At 41.0% G+C, this 14,207-nt stretch overlaps 1 protein-coding gene across 2 annotated transcripts in view; it reads right to left on the bottom strand.

Annotated features, from left to right (window-relative positions):
* The window catches only part of VPS41 (VPS41 subunit of HOPS complex), a 272,718-nt gene that overhangs the window by 95,774 nt on the left and 162,737 nt on the right, over window positions 1-14,207 (bottom strand). The gene's annotated exons all lie outside the window — the stretch shown is intronic.

Raw genomic sequence — 14,207 nt, 5'->3', positions numbered from 1 at the left:
AAAACCACTCCCATAATAAAAATGTAAATTTTCCCATTTTCTCTATTTCACGACCAAAAAGTGTAAAAAAAAAATTCAATTATACATATTTGGTATCGCCGCGTGTGTAAATATCCTAACTATTAAAATAAATGTTAATGATTCCGTACGGTGAACAGCGTTAACGTAAAAAAAAAAAAAAGTCCAAAATTGCTGCTTTTTTATAACATTTTATTCCCCAAAACATTGATAAAAAAATTATTAAAAGCTTTATATAAGCAAATATAGTATCAATAAAAAGTACAGATCACGGCGCAAAAAATGATCCCTCATACCACCGCTTATACGAAAAAATGAAAAAGTTATAGGTCTTCAAAATAGGGGGATTTTAAATGTACTAATTTGGTTAAAAAGTTTGTGATTTTTTTTTAAGCACAACAGTAACAGAAAAGTGTATAATCATGGGTATCATTTTAATCGTATTGACCCAAAGAATAAAGAACACATTTCATTTTTACCATAAATTGTACGGTGTGAAAACGAAACCTTCCAAAATTTGCTAAATTGCAGTTTTCTTTTTAAAGGGGTTATCCAGGAACCGACTCCAGAAAGTTAAACAGATTTATGAATTACTTCTATTAAAAAATCTTAATCCTTTCAGTACTTATGAGCTTCTGAAGTTAAGGTTGTTTTTTTCTGTCTAAGTGCTCTCTGATGACACGTGTCTCGGGAACCGCCCAGTTTAGAAGCAAATCCCCATAACAAACCTCTTCTAAACTGGGCGGTTCCCGAGACACGTGTTATCAGAGAGCACTTAGACAGAAAAGAACAACCTTAAAGGGGTTATCCAGGAAAAAAAACATTTTTTTATATATCAACTGGCTCCAGAAAGTTAAACAGATTTGTAAATTACTTCTATTAAAAAATCTTAATCCTTTCAGTACTTATGAGCTTCTGAAGTTTAGGTTGTTCTTTTCTGTCTAAATAATCTCTGATGACACGTGTCTCGGGAACCGCCCAGTTTAGAAGAGGTTTGCTATGGGAATTTGCTTCTAAACTGGGCGTTTCCCGAGACAAGTGTCATCAGAGATTACTTAGACAGAAAAGAACAACCTTAACTTCAGAAGCTCATAAGTACTGAAAGGATTAAGATTTTTTAATAGAGGTAATTTACAAATCTGTTTAACTTTCTGGAACCAGTTGATATATATAAAAAAAAAGTTTTTTCCTGGAATACCCCTTTAACTTCAGAAGCTCATAAGTACTGAAAGGATTAAGATTTTTTTAATATAAGTAATTAACAAATTTGTTTAACTTTCTGGAGCCAGTTGATATATAGAAGAAAAAAAAAGTTTTTTTCCTGGATAACCCCTTTAATTTCCACAAACAAATAGTATTTTTTTGGTTTGCAATACATTTCATGGTAAAGTGACTGATGTCATTACAATGGACAACTGGTCACGCAAAAAACAAGCTCTCATACTAGTCTGTGGATGAAAACATAAAATAGTTATGATTTTTTGAAGGCGAGGAGGAAAAAAAACGAAAACGTTAAAATTGTCAAATTGCCAAACGGCCTGAGTCCTTAAGGGGTTAAAGTGAACACATTCAGAATGTAAACTAGTGTTTTCCAAACAGTGTGTCTCCAGCTGTTGCAAAACTACAACTCCCAGCATGCCCGGACAGCCGTTGGCTGTCCGGGCATGCTGGCAGTTGTAGTTTTGCAACAGCTGGAGGCACACTGGTTGGAAAACATAGATCTAAATGTTGCAGAAAAAATACAGTAATACGTACACAAGATGGCGCCAGAGCACAAGAATTCGGCTGCACGCTAATCCGAGCCAATAACACTTTGCCATTTTCTATGCAGCACATAACATTGCAAACCTGCAAGGGTAACATCTTGTAATTTTGTTTCTTTGTCCTACTGAGCTCATCTTGTGGGTGTACTGTAGACGGTACTTACACCCATGGGTGCCTGAGCAAAATCATTACTGTGCAAATGACTTTTGGTCGGATCTTGTGAACTAAGGTTTTAAAATATCTGTTCCATTTCACAAGGGTCATGGGCAGAGGACATTTAATGCAAATTGCTAAACTGTTACTACTCTAGAATTACCAATTGGCTGAGGGTAAACGTAGAAGACGAAAAAACAGGCTGCACACTGCCAAAAGAATAAAAATGGGAAATTAACCTTTAAAGGTGGCAAATGCAGCAATAAAAAGCCTTGAAATGCAAAAGTAACTGGTAACCCTGTGGACCAGGATCCGGCGGGGTTATCTACGGAGTTATTATCAGCGGGCGAGAAGGGGGTCACATAAGGTAGAGTGGATTTAAGCTGGCTCAAAGAGAGACGTGATCCTACACAGCTCTTCACAATACACCATTCACACCAGTGTCGGACCATCAGGAATCTCCACGGCAGACTCCATCAGAAATCCTGGTCAAGACGGTGTAGCATGCGGCACTTATTGAGGAAAATTCTGTATACTATGGTGGAAAACTGGCAGGCCTCCTTAAAGGGGTTATCCAGGAAAAAATATTTTTTTAAATATATCAACTGGCTCCAGAAAGTTAAACAGATTTGTAAATAACTTCTATTAAAAAATCTTAATCCTTTCAGGACTTATGAGCTGCTGAAGTTGAGTTGTTCTTTTCTGTCTAAGTGCTCTCTGATGACACGTGTCTCTGGAACCGCCCATTTTAGAAGCAAATCCCCATAGAAAACCTCTTCTACTCTGTGCAGTTCCCAAGACAAGCAGAGATGTCAGCAGAGAGCACTGTTGCCAGACAGAAAACAACAACTCAACTTCAGCAGCTGATAATTATTGAAAGGATTAAGATTTTTTAATAGAAGTAAGTTACAAATCTGTTTAACTTTCTGGAGCCAGTTGATATAAAAAATTTAAAAAAAAGTTTTTTCGTGGAATACCCCTTTAAAGTCAATGGAGTCTTTTGCACATTGTATCGGTCAGTAGATATAGCACTGCTTTTTTTTTTTTTTTTCCTTCATCATACTGCTTCCCAAAAGACACACTGTCCAAATACCTATAAGGCTAAATTCCCACTTGAATTTTGTTATAATTTTTTTTTTTTTAGTTGCAAAAATACAGACAAAAGCGCCCAAACCGCGTTTTTATGGCGTAAGGCTCCTTTCACGCTATATGTTGCTCTGTTTTAAAGACCCATTACAATGTCCCATTAAGAAAACCCTTAAAAACGTCCGTAAAAAAATCCCATTCAAGTCTATGGGATTTTTTGATTATCCTTTATCACCCGTTATGAATAACAGACGTTATTTGTGACGGAAGAAAAATCAGTGTATGTAACGTTTTTCTCCCAGCACAAATAACGTCCATTATTCATGATGGGCAATAACGGACGATAACGGATCCAATAGACTTGCATAGGATTTTTTAATGACCGTTTTTATGGGTTTTCTTAACGGGACATTGTAACGGGTCTTTAAAACGTAGCAACATATAGTGTGAAAGGAGCCTAAAAACGCTGTGACCAAATGTTAGCTGTAAGTCAATAGGGATTTATCAAACGTCATACCCACTTGGTGTTTTTCTGCACATTGGTGTTTTTCAGCATTTTTGGGTTTAGTAACAGTTGTTTTTATTTATTATTTTTAAATTACAGCATGTCGAGACTATGGTGTTTTTTTTTCTACGAAATCTTGGAGAACGCACCATGAACAATGCACACCCAAATCATACAAAAATATTGTAGTGTAAAGTTCATTAGGGCATCACAAAAAAGACATTGCATTTAATAAAAACACTTAAAAAGTGCTGTTTTTAGATATGATGGCCTAATAAACTTTACAACATTTTTGTATGATTTGAGTGTGCATTGTTTATAGTGCGTTCTCTCTCCTTTTTTTTTCCTGCGGTTGCTCATGGTTTGCTCCCTATAGCACCCAGTCATGTGTAAGAGCTGTGCCCCCCATGTTTTGTAGTTTTCTAGGAAATCTTGGCGTTTCTCTACCATAGAAGTCTATGGGAGAGGAAAAAAATGCCAATACCCCCTTGAGGATGAAGAATTTTTCCTTTTTGCACTTTCATTTTTTTCTCCTTGCCTTCTAATAGTCATAAAACTTTCTAATTTTACACCTACAGACCCATTTATAGGGGTATTCCACTGCCCCAGCATACACAACATTTAGTTTAGAACGCTGGGTGTGGGCTGAGAGGGTCGTGACGTCATGGCCAAGCCCCTCGTGACATCACGCCCCGCCCCCTCAATGCAAGTCTATGTCACCACGCCCCCTCCCATAGACTTGCATAGAGGGGGGCATGGCCGTGAAGTCACAAGGGGGCATGGTCGCGATGTCACAAGCCTCTGGTGGTGCAGGGAGTTCGCGGGGGGTCCCAGCGGCGGGCCCCCTGCGATCAGGCATCTTATCCCCTATCCTTTGGATAGGGGATAAGATGTCTAGGGGTGGCATACCCCTAACTAATGGCCAACCATATACAGAACCAAACCAGATAGAATGCTAGGTCGCTCAGGTTGGCTCATTCAACACAATGCTGAAAGGTAGCCGATGGAAGACAAGGCTATGTTCACACTGTGGAATTCTGTGGGAATATTCTGCTGCAGAAAAGTCACATTGATTTCAACAGGATTCTGATGCACAGAATATTTGCAGCAGATGTTTCTGCAGTGGAAATCCTGATTATGGCATCTGCAGATATAATGAACCTGTCAATGGTTCTGCGGATTCTGCTCGGAAATGCACTGCCATCTATGGAGATGGCGCATTTTTGAGCGGTCCCAGTGCCGCCGCATCAAGTTAAATGGCTGGAATGTCCTCCTGTATTCAGCCGAGTGAACATGGGTTTATACCCTGTTCCAAATAATTATGCAAATGATATTTTTCTCATTTACCTAGATAATTGATGTAAATAACATCAAGTCAAATTGTATTGAGCAAACCTCCTAATGATAACAGTATTTTTTTAAACATTAGAAAAACTTACAATGCACTGTTCTAAATTATTACACACAGTAAGTTTCAAAACGCTTTATAGATTGTAAAGAACTGAAAATTGTCATTTGTTGTGTTTGCAGCATATTTATTGAAATCAAAAGCTATTTCAATCAAACTTTTAACAACATTTTAAAGGGGTACTCCGCTGCTATGACTTTATCAATACATTTGCCCATTGGGTAAAGTTGTTTAACTCTTTAATATGCTTGCTGTGTCAATAATGCATATTATTTCCGTTATACTTACTGTTCCTATGTGCAGGAAGTAGTGTCGTTTTTTGGTGCTTGGTGACTGCTGACAACGTTTGCGGCCATGTTGTCGTCAGCCCGCCCTGCAGTTTCGGCGTTGACGTCCACATTTCCCTCCTCCCATGTCCGTAGTCAAGCCGACCCACTTCTGGAATATTCATTCTTTGAAATTGTGTGGGAATGACGTTTTTCACTTTCTTTGCCGCCCCTTGTGTGAGCGTCCTAGCCTGGTCCAATCGTCCTTTGCGCCAGGCACATGCGTCATGTATGTTTTGAGAGTCGTCTTCGGCGCGTAGTGCGCATGTCAGGTTATTTTGTGAATCGCGTTCTCAGTACTACATTTCCAGTGTAGTGCTGAGCTGTAAGGACAACTGGGAATGCGCAGGGCTACGCTAGGAACGTAAGCCCTGAACTGAAAGGAGAACTGCGCATGCGCATGGCTACGCTACTAACGTATGCTAAGTTAGCACTACGCTGGCAGCGTAGGGATGCGCAGGTGCACATTTCTCCACCGAACGATGTAACATAATGGGTGTGGAAAGAAGAAACAAGGGGCTAGGACGCCTATGGGCGGAAATAAAATAAAAAAAGGGGCATGCACATAGGCGTGAACAAAAAAAAGGATGGGCGGAATAACAAGGAAAAATAGGTGGCACCTAAGTGCATAATCAGGCTGCAAAGTATTAGGGGAATGGACGGTAATGGATAAGGCGCATACAGTACAGGGGTGTTATGGGAAGTCATCAAGTAAGAGGTAAAAAGTTGGTGAAATAAGCACTAGGCAGCGGAGTACCCCTTTAACTTCTTAGACATTTTAACAGGTCACGTTACATTTTAACATAGGACCCCTTATTTGATAGCAGCTTCACAATTCTTGCATCCAATGATTTTTGGACAGTTTCTGCTTGAATTTGTTTGCAAGATGTCAGAATAGCCTCCCAGAGCTGCTGTTTGGATGTAAACTGCCTTCCACCCTCATAGATCTTTTGCTTGAGGATGCTCCAAAGGTTCTCAATAGGATTGAGGTCAGGGGATGATGGAGGCCACACCATGACTTTCTCTCCTTTTAACCCCATAGCACCCATTGATGAAGAGGCATTCTTTGCAGCATGAGATGGTGCATTGTCATGTATGAAGATGATTTTATTATGGAAAGCATAGTTCTTCCTTCTGTACCAGGGAAGACAGTGGTCAGTCAGAAACTCCACTTACTTTGCAGAGGTCATGATTACACCTTAGGGGACCCTAAAGGGGCCGACCAGCTTTCTTCCCATGATTCCGGCACAAAACATGACTACACCACTGCCTTGCTTATGTAGGAGCCTTGTTGGAACAGGGTGGCCGTCCACCAACCATCCAGTACTCCATCCATCTGGACCATCCAGGGTTTCACAGCACTCATCAATAAACAGGACTGTTTGAAAATTAGTTTTCATGTATTTTTCAGCCCAGTGCAGCCATTTCTGCTTGTGAGCATTGGTTAGTGATGGCCAAATAGAAGGTTTATGCACAGCTGCATGACTCTGGAGGACTCTACACCTTGATGTCTGTGGGAGTCCAGAGGCAGCCGCAGCTTAAAATATCTGTTTGCTGCTATATAATGGTATTTTAGCAGCTGCTCTCTTGATCCGATGGCGGAAATCTTCCTGGACAGATGTGGGGACAGCGCAGCTGATAATTCATTGGGGGAGGGGGGGGGTGTTTTAGAGAAGCGCCGCCTAGGACACATGGGCGGGGGTTACATACCGTGGAACCGCCATCACTTACAAAAATACCGTGATACACGTTTTTGCTCATAATGCACAGCTCTAACCCATGAGTTGAACTGAAAAACAAAATGTTTTATCTTTGTGACATAGAATTGTGAATAGAATTTGCATAATAATTTAGAACAGGGTGTACAAGGGGAAAGTTGGAAGGGTGAATTCCATCTTTAGGACATGTTCACATGGACTGTACACGATGCAGATTTAATGCTGTGTAAATTAATATAGATTACATATCTGAAGACAGCATAAAATCTGCAGCAACAATTTGGCAGTGTATATAGTCTGTGTAAACATACTCTAAATATTTTGGTCAATTGAATATAATGAAATCATAAGAAAAGTCAATGAAAAAGGTTAATCCAGGTCATATATAATAATGCTATATATAACTACAATGGAGGACTTAATGTGTTACTCTGGGGCTAATGGAGCATATAGATTTCTTGTTATTGATATACACAATTGTCTACAGTGTGGACTCATTTTCCAGCATAGATTATAGTGCACTTTTTGAAGCATAACGTTTATGCACAAACATATCTTTAGTTTATGACTATGCCTATTAATGTGCCGTCATTATTGTATGCTTCAGCAATAGCAGGCCAAGGAAAAGGCTCTCTCCAAACATCACTTACCTCTATGCATGTGCTATTCTACTGTTTACATATATGGCACACTGAAATGTCACCATGCCTTAGTTTTTCAACCAGTGTGCCTCTAGCTGTTGCAAAACTACAACTCCCAGCATGTCCCACAGCCTTAGGCTGTGGGGCATGCTGGGAGTTGTAGTTTTGCAACAGCTAGAGGCACATTTGGGTTGGGAAATACTGCAACATACCATATACAAGAATCCAGGTTGTATGAGGCAAATGGTAAACCAATATGATTAAGGTGCAGTTGCCAATAGAAACCAATAACATTGCCCTTTTTTTCCTCAAAGGCCATTTTCAAAATGAAAGCTGGAATCTGATTGGTTGTTATAGACAACTGCCCCAATCATCCTCTACCCAGGTTTCGAAAAACTTCCCCATGAGGGCCCATTCACATGGGTAGAATTTTTGCACAAAGAACTTTAGCTCAGAAGTTCCAGCCTCCCACTGTCTTCAGTGAGATTCTGCTGCGCCGTGCACAGTGCAGAATTTCCGCGGCGGAAAATTCTTCAGTTGAAATGTAAATTCCGGACTCTTCCGAAAGAATGAACATGTTCATTCTTTTGGCGGAAACCGCTTGGATAAGCATTGTAGTCAATGGGTTTAGTGTCTTCTGCGCACGTATTGTCTGCCCCGAATATTACTTGTGCCGATATTCTGCTGTGTGAAGGGGAAATTTATTAAAGGGGTATTTCGGGCATTGAAAGGATAGGGGATAAGATGTCTGATCGCGGGGGCCCGCTGCTGGGACCCCCCGCGATCTCCCTGCAGCAGCCCGCATTCTATGTGTAGCTGCGTCTGAAGTTTCGGAAACCTCAGGGCTTCAGAGACGGGGACGTGACGTTATGCCACGCCCCCTCCATTCATGTCTATGGGAGGGGGCGTTGCGGCCATTACGCCCCCTCCCATAGAAATGAATGGAGGGGGCGTGGCGTGACGTCCTGGCGGTTTCCGAAACTTCAGACGCAGCTACGCATAGAATGCGGGCTGCTGCAGGGAGATCGCGCGGGGGGGGGGGGGGGGGGGGGGATTCCAGTGGCTGGCGATCAGACATCTTATCCCCTTTCCTTTCGATAGGGGGATGAGATGTTTTTGCCCGGAATACCCATTTAAAACTTGTCCAAAGGAACAGTGGAGCAGTTGTCTATGGCAACCAACAGATTCCAGATTTGATTAAAATAAATAAATAAATAAAAAGAAAGACTTCTGAAAAAGGAAAGCGGAATTCTGGTTGCTATAGGCAACTGCTCCACTGTTCCTATACACAAGGTTTTATAGATTTCCCGCTAAATTTATTTAAACCTTTGGACAGATTTATCAAAACCTTGTTACCCATAGCAACCAGATTCCAGGTTTTATTGTTCAGAGGCCTTTTAAAAGAAGCAATCTGATTGGTTGCTATGGGCAACTGCTCGATTGATTCTCTACACACGTTCTGATAAACCTCCCCCCATGTCCTGCACTCACCTTCTTTCCATCCAAACTGTGAATTTACTGGCGTCCTATGGAGCGCGTACAACAGATGGTTAACTTTGCCCTCTGGCTCCAATGGTAAAGCTCATCACTGCAGCAATATGCCTATATACATACAACTCCCCCGCTGGAAATCCTATATTTTTGGCGGCTGACACGAACACTTAAAGAGGTACTCCGCTGCACACATCTTATCCCCTATCCAAAGGATAGGGGATAAGATGACAGATCGCAGGGGACCCACTGCTGGGGACTCACGCGATCTCCAGGCCTGCAGCTCCGTGTTTGTGATGTCATGCCCCGCCCCCTCCATTCATATGTATGGGAGGGGGCATGAAGGCTAGTACAGAGCAGTCACGTCTCCTCCTATAGAGAATGGAGGGGGTGTGGCGGCTGGCATTGCCAGTCATCGGGCACGGATCGGAGTTCGCTCTGTGCCCCGAATGACAGGAGTGCTGGCCAGGAGATTGCGGGACCCTCGTGATCTAACATCTTATCCCCTAGCCTTTGGATAGGGGATAAGATGTGTGCAGCAGAGTACCACTTTAAGCCTAGTCTTACAGACTCCATTGCGCAGAACTAAACTAGTGCGGGTGATCCTGCAGTCAGTTCCCTTTTAATGTTTTGCCAAGGTGTACAACATACACAAATATTTGATTCTGACCGTGCCTATTTATTATAAGGTATAGTGTGCAGACTGAAAACCGAAATATTTCCTTATTATTATTTTTATATAAAAGCAAAATGAAAAAAAATAAAAAGACAGAACATCACCAAAAATCCTTTAAAAATATGTTTAACACAAAAACTTGACTAAAACAATAGATCATTTTCTCATGACACATTCCCTTTAAAAAGACAGCTTTCCTATTAGTATTTATCTGTAATGTCAAACTGACATGTTAGAAGCTCAAGTTAGTGGTGGGCCAGGGCCAGAATTGATCCCAGCACCCACAGAGATGGTGGCATGGCCATATTAGAGTGTAAATGATTGCCCCATAACCTCTAAGGATGTCACTTGGTGATAAAACATGTTAGGAGGGATATTGTATTGTGGTTTTAATATCAGCACAATTCACTATTTTCCCCTGACACACACTGCAGGTATGTTCAGGGTCACAGTCTATACACCGTGTACGCTTAAAGGGTGACCAAGCATACAGAAAGATCTGTTATAGTGCTGGGTTTTTATACCTCTTCCCCTTTTGATTTTGGCTCAGATTATATATATATAAAATAATACAGAGTTAGTGTTATTTAAATGGGAGGTAGGACCCCTTTATTCCAAACACTGGTCGCCATCCCAGCTAAGGAGGCTACAGATGAGACCTTTTAAAGAAATGTGGTTGATATGTCATAAAGGGGGTTGCTAGATTTCTAAAGATGGAACATTAATCCAAGGATTTATTCTGATTAACTGCTGACAAATTCCCTTTAACAAGCTATAAGGGGCCCTGCAGATGAAAAGAGCACTGTCAGATTAAAAGATGTTGTAAATTATAGTAAAACATTAAAGGGTATTCCAGGAAAAAAACTTTTTTTTATATATCAACTGGCTCCAGAAAGTAAACCAGATTTGTAAATTACTTCTATTAAAAAATCTTAATCCTTCCAATAATTATCAGCTGCTGAAGTTGAGTTGTTGTTTTCTGTCTGGCAACAGTGCTCTCTGCTGACATCTCTGCTTGTCTCGGGAACTGCACAGAGTAGAAGAGGTTTGCTATGGAGATTTGCTTCTACTCTGGACAGTTCCCAAGACAGGTGTTATCCGAGAGCACTTAGAAAACTCAACTTCAGCAGCTCATAAGTACTGAAAGGATTAAGATTTTTTTAATAGAAGTAATTTACAAATCTGTTTAACTTTCTGGAGCCAGTTGATATATAAAAAAATGTTTTTTCCTGGATAACCCCTTTAAGGTTGTTCTTTTCTGTCTAAGTGCTCTCTGATAACACGTGTCTCGGGAACCGCCCAGTTTAGAAGAGGTTTGTTATGGGGATTTGCTTCTAAACTGGGCCGTTCCCGAGACACGTGTCATCAGAGAGCCAGTAGATATATAAAAAAAAAAAAAGTTTTTCCTGGATAACCCCTTTAACCTTTCTAATATACTTCAAAAAAAAATTCTAATATACTAATAAAAAAGACCGATAGGGGTCACCATACCGTCCAGAACATGGTACTGTCAGGCAGCAGCATCATCATCTTTGTCCCAGCTAAAGCACAGGCTGGGACAAAGTCCAGTAAGTGAAGGTGGGACTAACACTCCTCTGTGCTCACTCCTGTCTTATCAGACTGCAGCATGAAAACAGGGAATGAGAGGGTAAAAGAGCAATTTGTAGTCATTAGATGAATGGGCCGAGAACAGCACAGCAGACTCAGGTGGGAAGTAAATGTATGGCGAAGGCAAGTTTGGTGCTCGCCTCGGACATTCCCTTGCTGAACAGTGGATGTCAGAATGAGTGACCAGCAGAACAGAGGAATTTGTGAGCCAAATACAGACACAAAAAGACATGTAAGCCATCTACATGACCTAGTGAGAAATATATAAGCATTTTTTTGTGACCTGACAGGTACACGTTAAAGATCTATTTACACATACACTATTCTGTGCAGATTTGATGCGAAGGATTTCATGCTGTGTTCAGTCAGTTTACATTGGAATCTGCAGCAGAAAATCCTGCGCATCAAATCTGTGCATCAAATCTGCGCAGAATACTGTACGTGTGAATAGACCAGAAAGGGTTTACATGTGAGGTGTACTGCATATCACAAGAATCTGGATCACAGTAACATTTGATGGTGCGTGATTACACAGTCATGGCCATAAATGTTGGCACCCCTGAAATTTTCAAGAAAAGGAAGTATTTCTCACAGAAAAGTATTGCAGTAACACATGTTTTGCTATACACATGTTTATTCCCTTTGTGTGTATTGGAACAAAACCAAAAAAGGGAGGGAAAAAAGTAAATTGGATATAATGTCACACCAAACTCCAAAAATGGTCTGGACAAAATTATTTGCAGCCTTAACTTAATATTTGGTTGCACACCCTTTGGAAAAAATAATTGAAATCAGTGGCTACCTATAACCATCAATAAGCTTCTTACACCTCTCAGCTGGAATGTTGGACCACTCTTCCTTTGCAAACTGCTCCAGGTCTCTCTTATTGGAAGGACGCCTTTTCCCAACAGCAATTTTACGATCTCTCCAGAGGTGTTCAATGGGATTTATATCTGGACTCATTGCTGGCCACTTCAGAACTCTCCAGCACTTTGTTTCCATCCATTTCTTGGTGCTTTTTGACGTATGTTTGGGGTCATTGTCCTGCTGGAAGACCCAAGATCTCGGACGCAAATCCAGCTTTCTGACACTGGGCTGTACAGTGCGACCCAAAATCCATTGGTAATCCTCAGATTTCATGATGCCTTGCATACATTCAAGGCACCCAGTGCCAGAGGCAGCAATACAACCCCAAAACATCATTGAACCTACACCATATTTCACTGTAGGTACTGTGTTCTTTTCTATGTAGGCCTCATTCCTTTTTCGGTAAACAGTAGAATGATGTGCTTTACCAAAAAGCTCTATCTTGGTCTCATCTGTCCACAAGATGTTTTCCCAGAAGGATTTTGGCTTACTCAAGTTCCTTTTGGCAAAATGTAGTCTTGCTTTTTTATGTCTCTGTGTCAGCAGTGGGGTCCTTCTGGGTCTCCTGCCATAGCGTTTCATTTCATTTAAATGTCGACGGATAGTTCGCGCTGACACTGATGCTCCGTGAGCCTGCAGGACAGCTTGAATATCTTTGGAACTTGTTTGGGGCTGCTTATCCACCATCCGGACTATTCTGCATTGACACTTTTAATCAATTTTTCTCTTCCGTCCATGCCCAGGGAGATTAGCTACAGTTCCATGGGTTGCAAACTTCTTGATAAAGTTGCGCACTGTGGCAAATCTAGATCTCTGGAGATGGGCTTGTAACCTTGAGATTGTTGATATTTTTATTCATTTTTTCATGATCTAAAAAGTGACCAAAAATACACTATTTTGGACTTTGGAATTTTTTTGCGCGTACGCCATTGACCGTGCGGTTTAATTAACCATATATTTTTATAATTCAGACATTTCCGCACATGGCGATACCACATATGTTTATTTTTACACAGTTTTTTTTTTTTTTTATGGGAAAAGGGGGCGGGGTGATTCAAACTTTTAATAGGGAAGGGGTTACATGATCTTTATTCACTTTTCTTTCACTTTTTTTTTTGCAATCTTATAGCTCCCATAGGGGGCTATAACATTGCACACACTGATCTTTTACATTGATCAGTGGTTTCTCATAGGAAACCATTGATCAATGATTCTGCCGCTTGACTGCTCATGCCTGGATCTCAGGCACTAAGCAGTCATTCGGCGATCGGACACCAGGAGGAAGGTAACGGGACCCTCCTGCTGCGTCTCAGCTGTTCAGGATGCCGCGATTTCGCCGCGGTGATCCCAAACAGCCCCCTGAGCTAACCGGCAATGATTTACTTTCACTTAAGACGCAGCATTCAAAGTTGAAAGGGTCACGTGTTATTAGCCATGGGTCCACGCCGTGGCCCCGTGTTATATAACGGGAGCGGACCCATGATGTACCAGTACGTCATGGGTCCTTAAGGGGTTAAAGGGGTACTCCGGTGGAAACCTTTTTTTTTTTTTTTTTAAATCAACTGGTGCCAGATAGTTAAACAGATTTGTAAATTACTTCTATTAAAAAAAATCTTAATCATTCTAGTACTTATTAGCTGCTGAATACTACAGTGGAAATTCTTTTCTTTTTGGAACACAGAGCTCTCTGCTGACATCTTTTCTCAGAAGAGAGCACTGTGCTTGTGATGTCAGCAGAGAGCTCTGTGTTCCAAAAAGGAGCAACACAAGCTTGAAACAATCTTATTTTTCCACAATTTTGAAAGGGTGCCAATATTTTGTCCAGACCATTTTTGGAGTTTGGTGTGACATTATGTCCAATTTGCTTTTTTCCTCCATCCTTTGGTTTAGTTCCAATACACACAAAGGGAATAAACATGTGTATAGCAAAACATGTGTTACTGCAA

The sequence above is a fragment of the Hyla sarda genome, chromosome 5, assembly GCF_029499605.1.
Source record: "Hyla sarda isolate aHylSar1 chromosome 5, aHylSar1.hap1, whole genome shotgun sequence".
In the NCBI taxonomy this organism is placed as follows: Eukaryota; Metazoa; Chordata; class Amphibia; order Anura; family Hylidae; genus Hyla; species Hyla sarda.
Note: the sequence above shows the minus strand (reverse complement) of the source record. Positions and strands in the feature narration are given on the sequence as shown.